This window comes from Elaeis guineensis, chromosome 14, assembly GCF_000442705.2.
Source record: "Elaeis guineensis isolate ETL-2024a chromosome 14, EG11, whole genome shotgun sequence".
NCBI lineage: Eukaryota > Viridiplantae > Streptophyta > Magnoliopsida > Arecales > Arecaceae > Elaeis > Elaeis guineensis.
Window position 1 is genome coordinate 56,756,171 of NC_026006.2, and position 14,814 is coordinate 56,770,984.

The 14,814-nt window shown below is 35.3% G+C and overlaps 1 pseudogene; it reads right to left on the bottom strand.

The window, feature by feature from the left end:
• Positions 1–7,302: 7,302 nt before the first annotated feature.
• On the bottom strand, positions 7,303–13,539 carry LOC140853634 (uncharacterized; annotated as a pseudogene).
• Between the last annotated feature and the right edge of the window lie 1,275 nt (positions 13,540–14,814).

A 14,814-nucleotide genomic window follows, 5' to 3' on the forward strand; every position in this document is an offset into this window, starting at 1 on the left:
ACAATATCTTCCGATGATTCCACCACTCACTAATTAGGGTAGCCTTTTATCAGCTTCAGACCGACTACCGACTATTCATCAAAGAAACACCGCAACACAAAGCATAAGAAAGATGGAAGCGCTAGCAATTTATCAAGGGTATTGAATAAGAAACATAGTTCTTTGTTTGTTTTTATTAATCCTTCATTCTCTTTCAACGCTGTACACGAGACTCAACTTACATATCATTTAAGTAGATATACAATCACAATGAAAAGGGCATGACAAGTATAGAGGAATTGTAGATCTGCAAATATACGTGAAAGCACTTCACGTTCGATGCAGCTGCCACATGTCATCTGCACCTAATGGGCCATGCAACTTGCTGGTCATTGGTGTAAGCATAACCAATGGGTCATGTAACTGATTAGCAGAGCCATGCACATTATAATAGCAAAGCATCCACAGAAACAATGCAGAACAACAGGAATGCTATAATTTTGATTGCGGATCCCCTGCCATGCATCACATCGTGCGATGCACAGTATATTCCATCCATACAATAGATGGCTATGCACGATCTCATACAACGGACATACATTTGCATGCAGCTGTTCATCGTACGATGGACGATGTGCTGTGCACCATACCACATAGTGCACAGCAGAGAACCCGAGCATGCTATAGTTTTGTTTGTTATGCCAACACTAAGTGCTAGCGTATCATGTGTCTCATCATGCTGGAACTACCCAACAAAGTGTACATGATGGCTGACCATAAAGAAGCATGATGATAGTTATGGCCTCATAATTTGATAATATTATTTATTACTTGATTTTGCTCGTATGATTGCACATCAAATAAAAGGCTGAAGATCGAAGACATAGCTCATGTATATTAGAAACTTAGAGGATGTTTTATTTGCAATGTTCGGCTCCAAGGTTATAAACTGATTGACTTTATTTTGCTTTTACGCAACGCCCTTCAAATTTTAGATCGGGCATTACACTTACAAATGACATATCTATTGGATGTCCAGACCATTGATCGCTATTCATTTGAGATTGTTGGCCCTTCGATTAATAGAGGGCTCAATGGGCTATATATGAAAGAGCAATGTATGCATACATAAAAAAGAAGATGTTTCATGCCTTTGAGATCCTTGACATGCCTTGTGTCTGGTAGGGATAAGTACTCAGATGGAACATAACACATGGAGAGAAATTCTTTGTGCACCACCGGCAGTGTAGAAAATCTGATGTGGAGCGCACTACTTTATCCTATTGGACCATATAGTCATTACTTTCCAACGTACATTTAATATCCATAATTTTATTTTTTCGTTTGAAATTTTGAATGACGAAAATGTCCTTCTTAAAAATTATAGAACACTCATTTTAAAAAATTATGACACTTCTTCACAAAAATTATGATACTCTTTCTCTTCTGAAAAAATTATGACATCCCTTCACAGAATTATGACATCACTTCATAAAGGATTATGACATCCTTTTATAAAAAATTATGACTTTCCTTCCAAAAAAATTATGACATCCCTTCCCTTTCAAAAAAATTATGACATCCCTTCACAAAAATTATGATATTCTATGAAAAAATTATGACATCCTATGTAAAAAGAAAGGAATGTCATAATTTTTGCGAAGTCTTGTCATAATTTTTAAGAAGATATGTCATAATTTTTAAGAATGATATTTTCGTGATTCAAAATTTTAAACGAAAAAGTAGAACTGCGGATATTAAATATGTGCTACAAAGCGGTGGCTATATGGTCTAATAGAATGAAGTGGTGCGTTAGATTTTCTACACCATGGATGGTACACAAAGAATTTCTAAACAAATGGAACATAAGAAATTTGATTGCCTATGTCTGCAATTGCGTAGGATTGAGACCGGGCCAGACCCAGCCTGCTTAACCACTCTTCGGCTCATGATTTTGGGCCCAGCTTAACTCGTTGGCAGACTGTACGTGGCTCATCCTACCGGGTCAAGATTCAACGTGACATTGACCCAATCCAAAATGTCCAGATCCGGAGATGAAGCTTGCAAACTTATTTATTTATTTATTTATTGGGGAGCGAAGGGGAGGGTGAGCCACCTATTTTATTGAATACGTGGAAGAGGTATGCATGTACATGAGAGCCAAAGGAGACAGAGGTGGTATAATGTGAAGACAGGAGGAGAACAAGTAAGATGAAACAAATGGCAATATGGTGAGGAGAAGATCGCACCCTATCAGAATAATAACTGATAATCAGATATAAATTCACTAAAAGTTGGAATAGAAACATTTTGTCTCCGCTGGAATAGTTATCCCACAAGTGATTGCAAAGAAAATTTATTTAATATTGCAAAGAAAAATGAGAATACCTGTAAATAAATAGGCCATTTAATGGGAGAAAAGACCAAAAAAAAAAAAAAAGGAAAAAAGTGGTTGTCCGCAAATGGTATGCCCGTGGGCCGCGGAGGGTACACGGTGCGGCAGCCCGTTATCCTTCCACCGTTGAGAGGGGGAGGTTTTCGCTGCTCTGTGAAGCCAGCCTCACGCGGTCCCTTCCACTTCAATGGAGGCGCGACCCAGGCCTTCGCCCAAGCCGCACATCAAGCTGCCCAACTTGGAACGGGCGAGCCAGCCATACGCCCCTGTTGCACCCAGACCCAAAGGCGTTAACCTTGCATCCGAACCACCCACTGCCCCGCTCGGGTCACAAGCTCTCGCTGGTGAGCTCGGCAACGCGGCATCGCAACTTCCGTCCCTTGAAGCATTATTTATTTTGTATTAAGGCGATGTGGGACTAAATAGAGAGCGATTACGGCGTCCATTGGACCAGATCAATACAAAAATAGTATCCATAAGACTGTCCGCGGCAGTCATTACATTTCTAACCAACGCTATGAAGGGGTTGATTGCTAGGAGAGAAAATATATCTACTAAAATTAAAAATTCATTGACTACAAGGACCCCAAAATGTCCCTCTTAAACCGAGATTTATCATATCTAATCCTGATTAGAATTCGTGATTTCATGGAGAATAGCAAAGACAGCAAACCAACTGGGCGATTCAACGAGAAGCCTTGTCCCATGCCCACAACCTCCATATTTACATCCACATCAAGTAATAACATAACAATAATCAAAATAAAAACATAATAAAACATCTATTTGGAGATTGGATTGGAAGAATCACAGCAGGAAATTAAAAATTTTAATAAAATATTAAGATTTCTCATGCCTTTAGGGACTAGGAAAAGTTCTGAAGAGAAACAAACTGAAATTAAGGATGGAATTTTCTCATCAATCATAAATATCACAGCTATTTATCTACCCTCTCGTGTGCATTGCACGTAGGACGTAGTAGTTTTACGAAATCCATTTTAGTGTAAGAAAAGTTGCTGCTAGGAGAAATCCTAGTTGATTTCATAGTTTGTTTAGAAATTTATGAGACTAAATTTTACCAATCTCTATGACGTTCTCCCTCGTCCTTAGATGAATTGGCAAAGGACAAGAATTTTGGTTACTGTAGAGCATATAATGCATAAAATGATATTTCTACCACAGTCGTAATTGTCTCTTATGCATGTTCCATTATTTTTCATATATTCCTCAAAATTATCAAAAACAAAATTTCCTTCATGGAGCTAAGTGCACCCATTCTCTCTTTCCTTCCTTTTCTTTTTAAATCTTTTTTATCATATGGAATCAAGAAGTGAGAAAGTCAAACTAAAAATGCATTGACATCTAGTGACCTTATCAATTCAATCAACGTAACCATTCTGTTTGATAGCATTGACCTGCTATCCATAGGGATGATTTATATTTCCTTAGCCAACACTCAATCTAGGCTGGTTGAGAATTTTGAGGATGCTCAAGTTTAAACATCATCCTTTTCCTCCCATAATATTTAAAAGGCAGGATTCATCCATCGACACACATATTTTTTCCTTTTTGTATCCATATTTGTTCCACATCATCGATTATCTAACAAGTTCTAAGAGCCAATTGTGAGAAAAATAAGAGGCACCCACATAAAGCATGAAAAAGATGTAGAGCACTAGCAATTTATTAAGAGCATTGAATAAGAAGAATAATTCTTTATTTTTTTTTCATTATTTTCTCATTCTCTTCAACTCTTTGCAGAAGACTCGACTTATACAATATTTAATTAGACATACAATCATAATGAAAAAGGACTTGCGAAGTATAGAGGAACATTAGATTTGCGCATATATATATATATATATATATATATATGGAAATATTTCGCATTTGATGCCACTTCCACATGCAAACTTCTCCTAATGGGTCATGCTTGCAGCTCATTGGTGTAAGCATAACCAAATATTTGGAATATCCTTAACTATAATGTAGTTATATCCATAACCAAATATTTGCATTAACATTGTATGATGTAGTTATATCCTTAACTATAATATTGCTCCTAGAGGTTAAGTCTCATAAATCTTGGAAATTAAAAAACCTCATCAGCAGAACCATACAAGTTAATCCAAGGCATCTAGAGAAACTATTTAGAACAACAAGCTGCTATAGTTTTAATTACTAACCAGCATCAAGTGCTAGCTTGCCATGTGTCTAATCATGCTAGAGCTACACAACAAAGTATACATGTTTCTTGGATGTGCCATGTAGATACTTTAAACTAAATGATCAGGTACAGGCATGCAATATTTTACTAGCTTAATCACTTTCATCTACTCCACAATGTTCCCATACGAACTATAGTTGAAGATAGTTAAAGACTAGCACATATTGAATTCCAAACCTCATTGTTTGGTTTTGGTAGCAAGGTGACCACTGCTACACCAAGAAAAGATCGAGTTTAAAAGTGTTAGTAAACTTTCAAGCAGCTTTTTTTTTTTTTTAAGAACTATGTTAAGAATTTAAGGTAGTATATGTTGGAGTTTTATTCAAAAAAAAATTATCTCTAAATTTTAGTTATTTAACAATCTTAAAACTCTTTTTTATTGTGATACCTCTTTCTAAAGAGTTGAGATGTTTGGGAAGAGAATATCAGTTTTCGAATAAGTACGACATTTTTGAAATATGGTACCTTTTCAAAATCATGACACATTCTCGATTATTTGAACAATGTCCATAAATAGGCTATGAATCTAACTATTTTAGGCTCATTTAAAATAATCTTTTTTTCTTTCTACTTATTGATATTATATGATAAGAGATTCTTTTTTTAAGACAAAGACTCCATCTTTCTTTTTATTTATTTATTTTTTTTTTTTTGGGCATCCGAAAGTTTGGGTGTGATACGACCTTATCAAATCGGCTTTCTGCTCCAGCTTCGATACTAATTATTAGGTCAGAGGGTCATCTGGCCCATTTTTTCATTCTCTTCAACTCTTTGCAGAGGACTCAACTTATACAACATTTAATTAGACATACAATCATAATGAAAAAGGACTTGAGAAGCGCGCGCGCGCGCGCGCACACACACACACATATATATATATATATATGGAAACATTTTGCATTTGATGCCACTTCCACATGTAAACTTTTCCTAATGGGTCATGCTTGCAGCTCATTGGTGTAAGCATAACCAAATATTTGGAATAACCTTAACTATAATGTAGTTATATCCATAACCAAATATTTGCATTAACATTATATGATGTAGTTATATCCTTAACTATAATGTTGCTCTTAGAGGTTAAGTCTCATAAATCTCAAAAATTAAAAAATCTCATCAGTAGAACCATGCAAGTTAATGCAAGGCATCTAGAGAAACTATGCATAACAACAAGTTGCTACAGTTTTAATTACCATCCTGCACCAAGTGCTAGCTTGTCATGTGTCTAATCATGCTACAGCTACACAACAAAGTATACACGTTTCTTGGACGTGCCATGCAGATACTTTAAACTAAATGATCGGATACAGGCATGCAATATTTTACCAGCTTAATCACTTTCATCTACCCCACAATGTTTCCACATGAACTATAGTTGAAGATAGTTAAAGACTAGCACATATTGAATTCCAAACCTCGTTGTGTGGTTTTGGTAGCAAGGTGACCACTACTACACCAAGAAAAGATCGAGTTTAAAAGTGTTAGTAAACTTTCAAGCTGTTTTTTTTTTTAAAAAAAACCGTGTTAAGATTTTAAGGTAGTATATGTTGGAGTTTTATTCAAAAAAAATTATCTTTAAATTTTAGTTATTTAAAAATCTTAAAACTCTTTTTGATTGTGATACCTCTTTCTAAAGAGTTGGGATGTTTTGGAAAAGAATATCAGTTTTCAAATAAATATGATATTTTTGAAATATTATACCTTTTCAAAATCGTGACACATTCTCGATTATCCAAACAATGTCCATAGATAGGCTACGAATCTAACTATTTTATGCTCATTTAAAATAATCTCTTTTTCTTTCTACTTATTGATATTATATGATAAGAGATTCTTTTTTCTGAGACAGAGACTCTGTCTTTTTTTTTTTCCCTTATTTTTTCACTCTTTTTCTTTTTTGGGCATCCGAAAGTTTGGATGCGATACGACCTTATCAAATCAGCTTTCTACTCCAGCCTCGATACTAATTATCAGGTCAGATTGTTGGCCCCCTTGAAAACTTATGACTTATTAATAGGCATTTGGTATGCACAAGATAGTCATTTGGGTCAAATCTCCCAACAATCATTCTCTCTAAATGAAGATCAGAGCAAGTTTGTTTTTATCTTAGGGATGAATTCGTTGCAGACCCACATGAGCAAATAACATTCTTAACATAGTATTCTCATAGCTTTGATCTAGGCAAGTTCTTTTTAATTTTCAGATTTTGTCAAAAGCAGTTTAATTCTCCATAATCTTGGTTGAATATCATTATAAAAACAACATAGCAATTATCTAGGAAAGTCGATTAATTTCGAACAATATGTGCTTGTAATAAGACCTTAAGATGGTTTAGTACCTCAACCTATACGACGTCAATAGTATGATGTGATCCTGTTTTTTTGGTAGACTAGGACGCGATCCTTTGTTTCCCCGCAATGACGCCTTTTGTTCATAAGCAAATCCCGAGATGCCAAGATACGCATGGTCTTGAAAAGGCCACTCAGTTCAAAGGGAAAATAAGTTACTAAAGGCAACAGCTAATACATACTATGATCCAGAACAGCGAAGCATTTCTCAGGGATCATGATTTGCATGGAATCAAAATAGAAAGAGAACAAAACACCCAGAGATGTCCAATGCAGTAAAGACCTGAGGTTTAAGCCACAAAGCAAGCATCTCCCAAGGCATTTAGTACCTAATGCTCAAATAAGTGAGTAGCCTAAGTCAAAACATTAGACAGTGAGGAAGTTGATGGAGAGTACGACTCTGAAGCCAGGAGCAATGACACACAAGGTAGACCTTGCATCAAAGAAGTGCTAAGATCCCCCCTGCTGCTAGCATTGCTGGCAGGGAACTCACATGCACTAAGTTCCCATAATGGCTCATCCACCCAGAAATCAGCGTTCATTTCTGTTAAGCAAGAGAAGTCCTCTGAGCTCATTGCACCCACTCCACTATAGGCATCAAAAAATGCCATTTGTTGTAGAATAAGAGGAGGCACTGCTAGATCCATGACTCATAACTAGGTTAAGAGGAGAAATGTGAGAACCGGTCCCTTTGGACCCGGTTCACCTTGAAGCCGGCATCCTTTGCCGACTTCATTGGAACTAACGAAAAAAAAAAATAAGAAATGCGGTGAAGAAGAGAGTTCGGGTGAAACAAGGGTACCATATCCCCTGTTAATCCGCAGCCATGGGGAGAGGATAAGGGCTATGTGTGACCTGATAAGAGTTGTACGCCGGTGGAGAGGAGTTTGAGTTGATCAAGCTGGCGGAATCCGGCTTTATCTAAGGAGAAGTAAAACCCGATCCCTTCTAATCCTCTTCTACATAAACCCTCCACCTCTCGATCGATTTCCATCACCAAATCCTCCATCGTCTTTCTCCTCCTTTCTCACCTCCGGTAGCCACCGTAGCCAAGCACCACTGCCATTACTTCTCTTAAATATTTGGATTCTTAGTTTTTTTCGCACATTTTATGTATCTCTCACGATCAGGATTTTTCACTGCCAATGCTCCAACCACCACTGTTTGGTCCTTTGGGCCGTCGGCCATCGCCAACCCCACCCCTCCTTCTTCATCCTGTTTTTCTTAAAGAAAGCCACCAATTCGGCTTGAGAAAGAGAAGGAAGAAAGGGGGAAAGAAAGAGAAGAGAGAGAAAGAGAAAGAGATCTGAGAGACAAAAGAAGGAAAAAGAAAAAGGATAGAAAAAAAAAGGAAAGAAAGGAAAGAGAGAAGAAAAAAAAAGAAAAGAAAAGAAAATGGATCCGAGCTATTTAAATTCATCCTATAAACCGACCTACATCACGATATAAATGAGCATCTCCTTTTTCCAGATTAGTTGAGTTAGAGCAAATAGATCGGATCTTGATTATTCTTTTATTTGTATCTCTACTGATTTACTAGATTGAGTCTAATTAATTAATTTTTGATCAATGAATTAGATCTGATCTAGGATTTTGATCTAAATCGAGTAGAGCACGGATCTGAGGATCAAGCCATGTACCGAAAATCATGACTTTTGAATTTCACTGATGTAAGTTTCCTCTTATCTTTGGATCTATTTTTATATATATATTTACATATTTAACGATTAAATTTTATATTTAAAATATTTAAAAATTATTGAAGTTTGAAATTATGTATTTATTTATGAAAAGTAATTTAGAAAAGTTGGATCAAGCATGATGTTACTTTTGCATGATACAAATTTTTAGAAAGAAATAATTTTTTTTGTATTAATATTGCATGATCTTTGGAAAGAAAATTATATATGTTCATCAATGCATAAAATTTTGAATAAAAATTATTTTATTGCTTTTTGAATTATATGAAAATTGAGTTGATAGTGTTATAAAAATAAGTAACATTATTTATGAAAAAATTGGTTGTGAAAGAAATTATTAAAAAAAAAATTTCTAATTAGACTATGATCTGGGTCTAGCCAATGAGACTGATCGTTGGCCACGTACCAGAAACATACTTCTTTCGGACCTAGTCAGTCGGGGCTGATCACTGGTAGAATTAGTTTTTTCGGGCCTAACTAGTTAGGGCTGATCACTGGCACATGCTGATGCGTCGTGTGTATATTTTAGAACTAGTCTCTTGTCTTGTCATGAGGTGAATCGTAGCCATATGAATCAGAGCTGATTTCTTTCGGGCCTAGCCAGTCGGGATTGATCGCTGACAAACGCTGATGCATCGCGTGTTTATTTTCAGGAGCTAATCTCTTTCGGACCTTGCCACGAGACTGATCATGGCCGTAGTCACCAAAGATTGAGAGAAAATTTTTTTAGATATTTGTTAAATTATATGGTATGTTTCAAAAAAAAATATCTTGTTATATATTATTGTTATATGGTTATCTTTCTGAAAATTAGTTATACTTGATCCCTCAGAGATATTGATAACTTACTGAGCCCGTGAAGCTCACACTTTTTTCTATTTTTTTCAGATTTAGAAGAATTCTATGGGATTTGGGATCAAACAGTGAGGAGCATAGTAGGCCTGGCATATTCTATAGGACTTTGTCCTAAGAAGTGTGCGTCCATCACGTGCCCGATCTGTATGCTAGATTCGGGGCATGACGGAGTGGTATCAGAGCTTAGATTAAAGATCATGAGAACTTAAATTAGTAATGAGAGTGGGATAGAATTTAGAGTTTGGATTGATTATCTCAAATTAATTATGGATGTCTAAAGTCGCTTAAATTGTTACACAATATTTGAGTTTTTTTTTATATATATGAATTATGATCCTTAGGATTAAAGCATAGAAGATTGACACAGATTAAATTTTGAGAAAGATATCAAGGTTAAATAATTGATATAGGAGAAAATATATATTTTAGTAATATAGCTTGGTTGTATTATGTTGTGCTAAGCATTGGATTTATTTTTGAAAATTTAATCGGATATGATGTGATAGCAATCTTGAATTGATAGAAAGTTAGCATCTTGATCAAACAATGATACGAATATGGTAATTATCTCGAGACATAGTTATGATCTAGTAAATTTGACAACAAAATCTTTGCTTGAATTTTATAGAATTTAAATCTAGGATCAAAAAAAAAATGGAGAATATAAATCAGAGTCGCATAGCGGAAGTATGGTGGTTGAGTCATTTAAAATTGATCAAAGATATTGATTGTAGTTTGAAATTTATTATGATGGAAGCTATAATATTCTAATATAAGAGGTTTTTAATCATTAAAAAAAAAGTGTGAGTACCATGAATTCTTAGACTAGTTATGATGAGACTATATTGATTGTGCTAAGGAAAGTTTTGACCACCTTACATATAAGGTTAGTTGATTGCTGATCAAATTGCTCTATTAAGTATCTAAACAAATTCTACTTGATTTGTTCCCTCCTTATGATCTCGATTTCAACATAAGAATCATGATATCAATACTTTATCTTCTTGGATTTAATTTTTGTGATTCAATTTTAAGATCATTTCTATATTCATGATGGACCAATGTTGTTTAAAGCCGTTACTATATAATCATAACCACCTTCACAGTCATCTGATTATTTGATTTTAATCTGGCTGGGCCTATATCTTTTGTGGGATCGAAACTTTATCATACTATTTATGCCGAAATTTATTTCAAGCTCTATTCTAAATACAATTAATTTTAATAATCAATCTTGTTGTAAGGCTTCTACATCTAATTGATCCTAACTAATTTTTGAATGAACATGTATCTATCTCAATCTCAGAGTCTTGGTCATTTAAGTAATACTAATCTTATTAGTCTAAATAAGATTTGATCTGATAATCACACAGATTTTGATTGAAAAAAGACGAGATCTTTGATTGTACATCAAAGAGGAAAAAGTTTCAAATTGACTTGGAGGTGCCGAATTGTGAAGTATTTTTGAAAAGAGTTTGTGCTTCGGTATGAAAATATGCATGAGCATTGTGATGGACCTGAGGGGTCAGATTGCTTGCGAGCATATTAGTAATGTGATCATGTGTTCTTTAGATAGAAATACCAAAGCCGGACAAATTGGTATAGTAAATTTTTGGAGCGAGCACCTTTAACTATGGAAGATTTAGATTTCTCAAATTTCGATGATGAAATTTTTATAAGGGGGGGGAGAATGTGAGAACCGGTCCCTTTGGACTCAGTTCACCTTGAAGCCAGCATCCTTTGCTGACTTCATTGGAACTCATGAAAAAAAATGAAGAAATACGTTGAAGAAAAGAGTTTGGGTGAAATAGGGGAAACATGTTTTCTGTTAATCCACAGCCATAGGTAGAGGATAAGGGCTATGTGTGACCTGATAGGAGTTGTACATCGATGGAGAGGAGTTTGGATTGATCATGCTGGCAGAATCCAACATTATCCAAGGAGAAGTAAAATCCTATCCCTTCTAATCCTCTTCTATATAAACCCTCCACCTCTCGATCGATTTCCATCACCAAATCCTCCACCTCTCCTCCCTCCTCACCTCCGATAGCCATCGAGCCATCGTAACCAAGCATCGCTACCATTACTCCTCTTAAAAGTCTTGGATTCTCAGTTTTCTTTGCATATTTTGTGTATCTCCCACGATCGAAATTTTTTGCTATTGCCGATGCTTCAACCGCCATCGCTTGGTTGTTTTGGCCGTCGGCCATCGCCAACCCCACCCCTCCTTCTTCATCCTATTTTTCTTAAAGAAAGCCACCGATTCGGCTTGGGAAAGAAAAGAAAGAAAGGGGGAAAGAAAGAGAAGAGAGAGAAAGAGAACGAGAGATCTAAGAGACAAGAGAAGGAAAAAGAAAAAGGATAGGAAAAAAAGGAAAGAAAAAAAAGAGAGAAAAAGAAAAGAAAATGGATCCGATCTATTTAAATTCATCCCATAATCCGACCCACATCGCGATGTAAGCCGAGCATCTCCTTTTTTCAGGTTAGTTGAGTCAGATCAAATAGATTGGATCTTGATTATTCTTTTATTTGTACCTCTACTGATTTACTAGATCGAGTCTAATTAATTAATTTTTGATCAATGAATTAGATCTGATCTAGGATATTGATCTAGATCGAGTAAAGCACGGATCCGAGGATCAAGCTACATGCCAAAAATCATGACTTTTAAATTTTACTAATATAAGTTTTCTCTTATCTTTGGATCTATTTTTATATACATATTTATGTATTTAAAAATTAAATTTTATATTTAAAATATTTAAAAATTATTGAAGTTTGAAATTATGTATTTATTTGTGAAAAATAATTTAGAAAAGTTGGATCAAGCATGATGTTACTTTTACATGATACAAATTTTTGGAAAGAAATAATTTTCTTGTATTAATATTATATGATCTCTGGAAAGAAAATTATATATGTTCATTGATGCATGAAATTTTAAATAAAAATTATTTTATTACCTTTTGGATTATATGAAAATTGAGTTGAAAAAATCATGAGAAAAAAAAACTCTCAAGTTAGACTATGATCTGGGTCTAACCAACGGGACTGATTGTTGTTCACACGTTGGAAACATATTTCTTTTGGATCTAGCCAGTCGGAGCTGATCGCTGACAGAGCTAATTCTTTCAAGCCTAGCTAGTTGGAGCTGATCACTGGCACACGTTGATGTATCTTGTATATATTTCAAAACTAATCTTTTGTCCTGTCATGGGATGAATCATGGCTGTATGAATCAGAGCTAGTTCTTTTTGGGCTTAGCCAGTCGGGACTGATTGCTGGCACACGCTGATGCATCTCATGTTTATTTTCGAGAGCTAGTCTTTTTTGGGCCTTGTTACGGGACAGATAGTGGCCGTAGTCACCAAAGATTGAGAGAAGATTTTTTTTGATATTTATAAAATTTCATGGCATATTTAAAAAAAAATTATTTTGTTATATATTATTGTTATATGATTATCTTTTTGAAAATTAGTTATACTTGATCCTTTGGAGATATTGGTAACTTGCTGAGCCCATAAAGCTCACATCTTTTTCTGTTTTTTTTAGGTCCAGAAGAATTCTATGGGATTTGGGATCGAACAGTGAGGTGCATAGTAGGTCTAGCATATTCTTTAGGACTTTGTCCTAAAGATTGTGTGCCCGATCTAGATGCTGAATTCAGGGCGTGATAGAAAAGATTGGAGTATTCAGCTCGCACGAGCTGTTGTTATGCTGGCTACGGGAAGAGTGTCTTGGGGAGGACCTGAGACAGCTCTCAGGGATTATACTGCTTAAGTAATCAGACCTACTGTCGTCAAAGAATAGGAAGTCTTTATCGATGCCGGTCTCCACCGATGAACCAAAGGCAGGGGTAGTGCTACTATCGCCACTCAGTTGGAAGGTGAAGCAGCTCATTTGGCTGTGGCTTGGAATACTCTGATTCGTAGTTTGCATGGATGCAGTGCCAATGTGGTGGTGTGCTTGGGTTGGAGGCAGTGGCATTGGCAGTGGAATGAAGTTTTGTGAGTGGAAAGGAGTGAGGAGGGAATGCAAAGTGTGATTGAAGAACAAATTGATTTAAAGTTTTACTTTGAATGAAAACAACACTAGCATGCACATTTCAGGCCCCTTTAATTGGGGAATTAAGGGGGTTAATAAATAACTTGAAGCCAAAAAAATGAGGTTAAACCGTGATTACTATATTCCGCCTTTTTGGTAGGGCATGCTTTCACTATGAAACAAGTACCAAAAAAATATTTGTGAAGCACCTATTTTATCGCCCGGATATAAAGGAGTATCCCACAATCAAACACGCCCCACCGGATTTTGTTCACGTCGTTAGACCATCTAACCTAGTTGTTTTCTGTCCAATGGTTAAGCTATTAGAGAAGAAGAATATGGAAAAATTTAGTGTTAGCATTCAAGATAGTTATTTTTGCTCCCACTTATTTTGAGGGAAGCTTTGGCACAAAAATAAGATCACTGTATTATAACATGGAGGTTATGGATTTAAAATATAGAAACAATCTATCTGCATGCCTGGACATTGCTGCTTACGTCTAACCCTCCTAGATTTACAATTGCAGGAAAGGCTCATACATTAAACCGCTTTTTTATTCAAGAAAATTATCTTTTCCCCCTTATTCCAACTTTTATTTGTTTGTATAATGTTTCCTTTTCTATTCGCATATTTCAATTTTCGTTCTATACTCTAGTTGTTTTCATATGTTTTTTATTATCAATCAACCAAAAATACTTTGCCATTTTCTTTCAAATGGTCTCTAGTTATCCAGGTTTTTAAAATTTGTTGACAAAGATATTTTCATAAAGGCTTGTTTATTCTTCATTTCAAATGCCATATCATCCCAATATGATTCTTTCTCACCATTCTTTTATTTGGTCAATTTCTAAGCTTCCTCTAACATTCTTGGATCCAAGCCCATGCCTTAGTTGGGAGGAAGATAAATATTCGAAACTTTGTGGTCATAACTTTCAAAAAATCCGACCATCAACTTCAAAATTCCCATCTTCGCAATTTTTTTAGCAGGGATAAATTTCTTTTTCCAACAAAATGCCTATTAGAGATTGTGTTACAAGCTGTAAATGTGTACGATACACACGTTGCGAAAAAATTATTTGGTTTGTGTTGTTTGTATACTTTCTTACTGTATGAAAATCTTATTTGGTATATGTTATAGTTAATTCATTGATTTTGGATATGTATCATCATCCTACTACATGAATTTTTTTTCTAAAAGATCTCTTTGTATATTTTTATAGGATTAAACTGAAAATCCTATAAGAATCAGATCTATTGGCTCATCT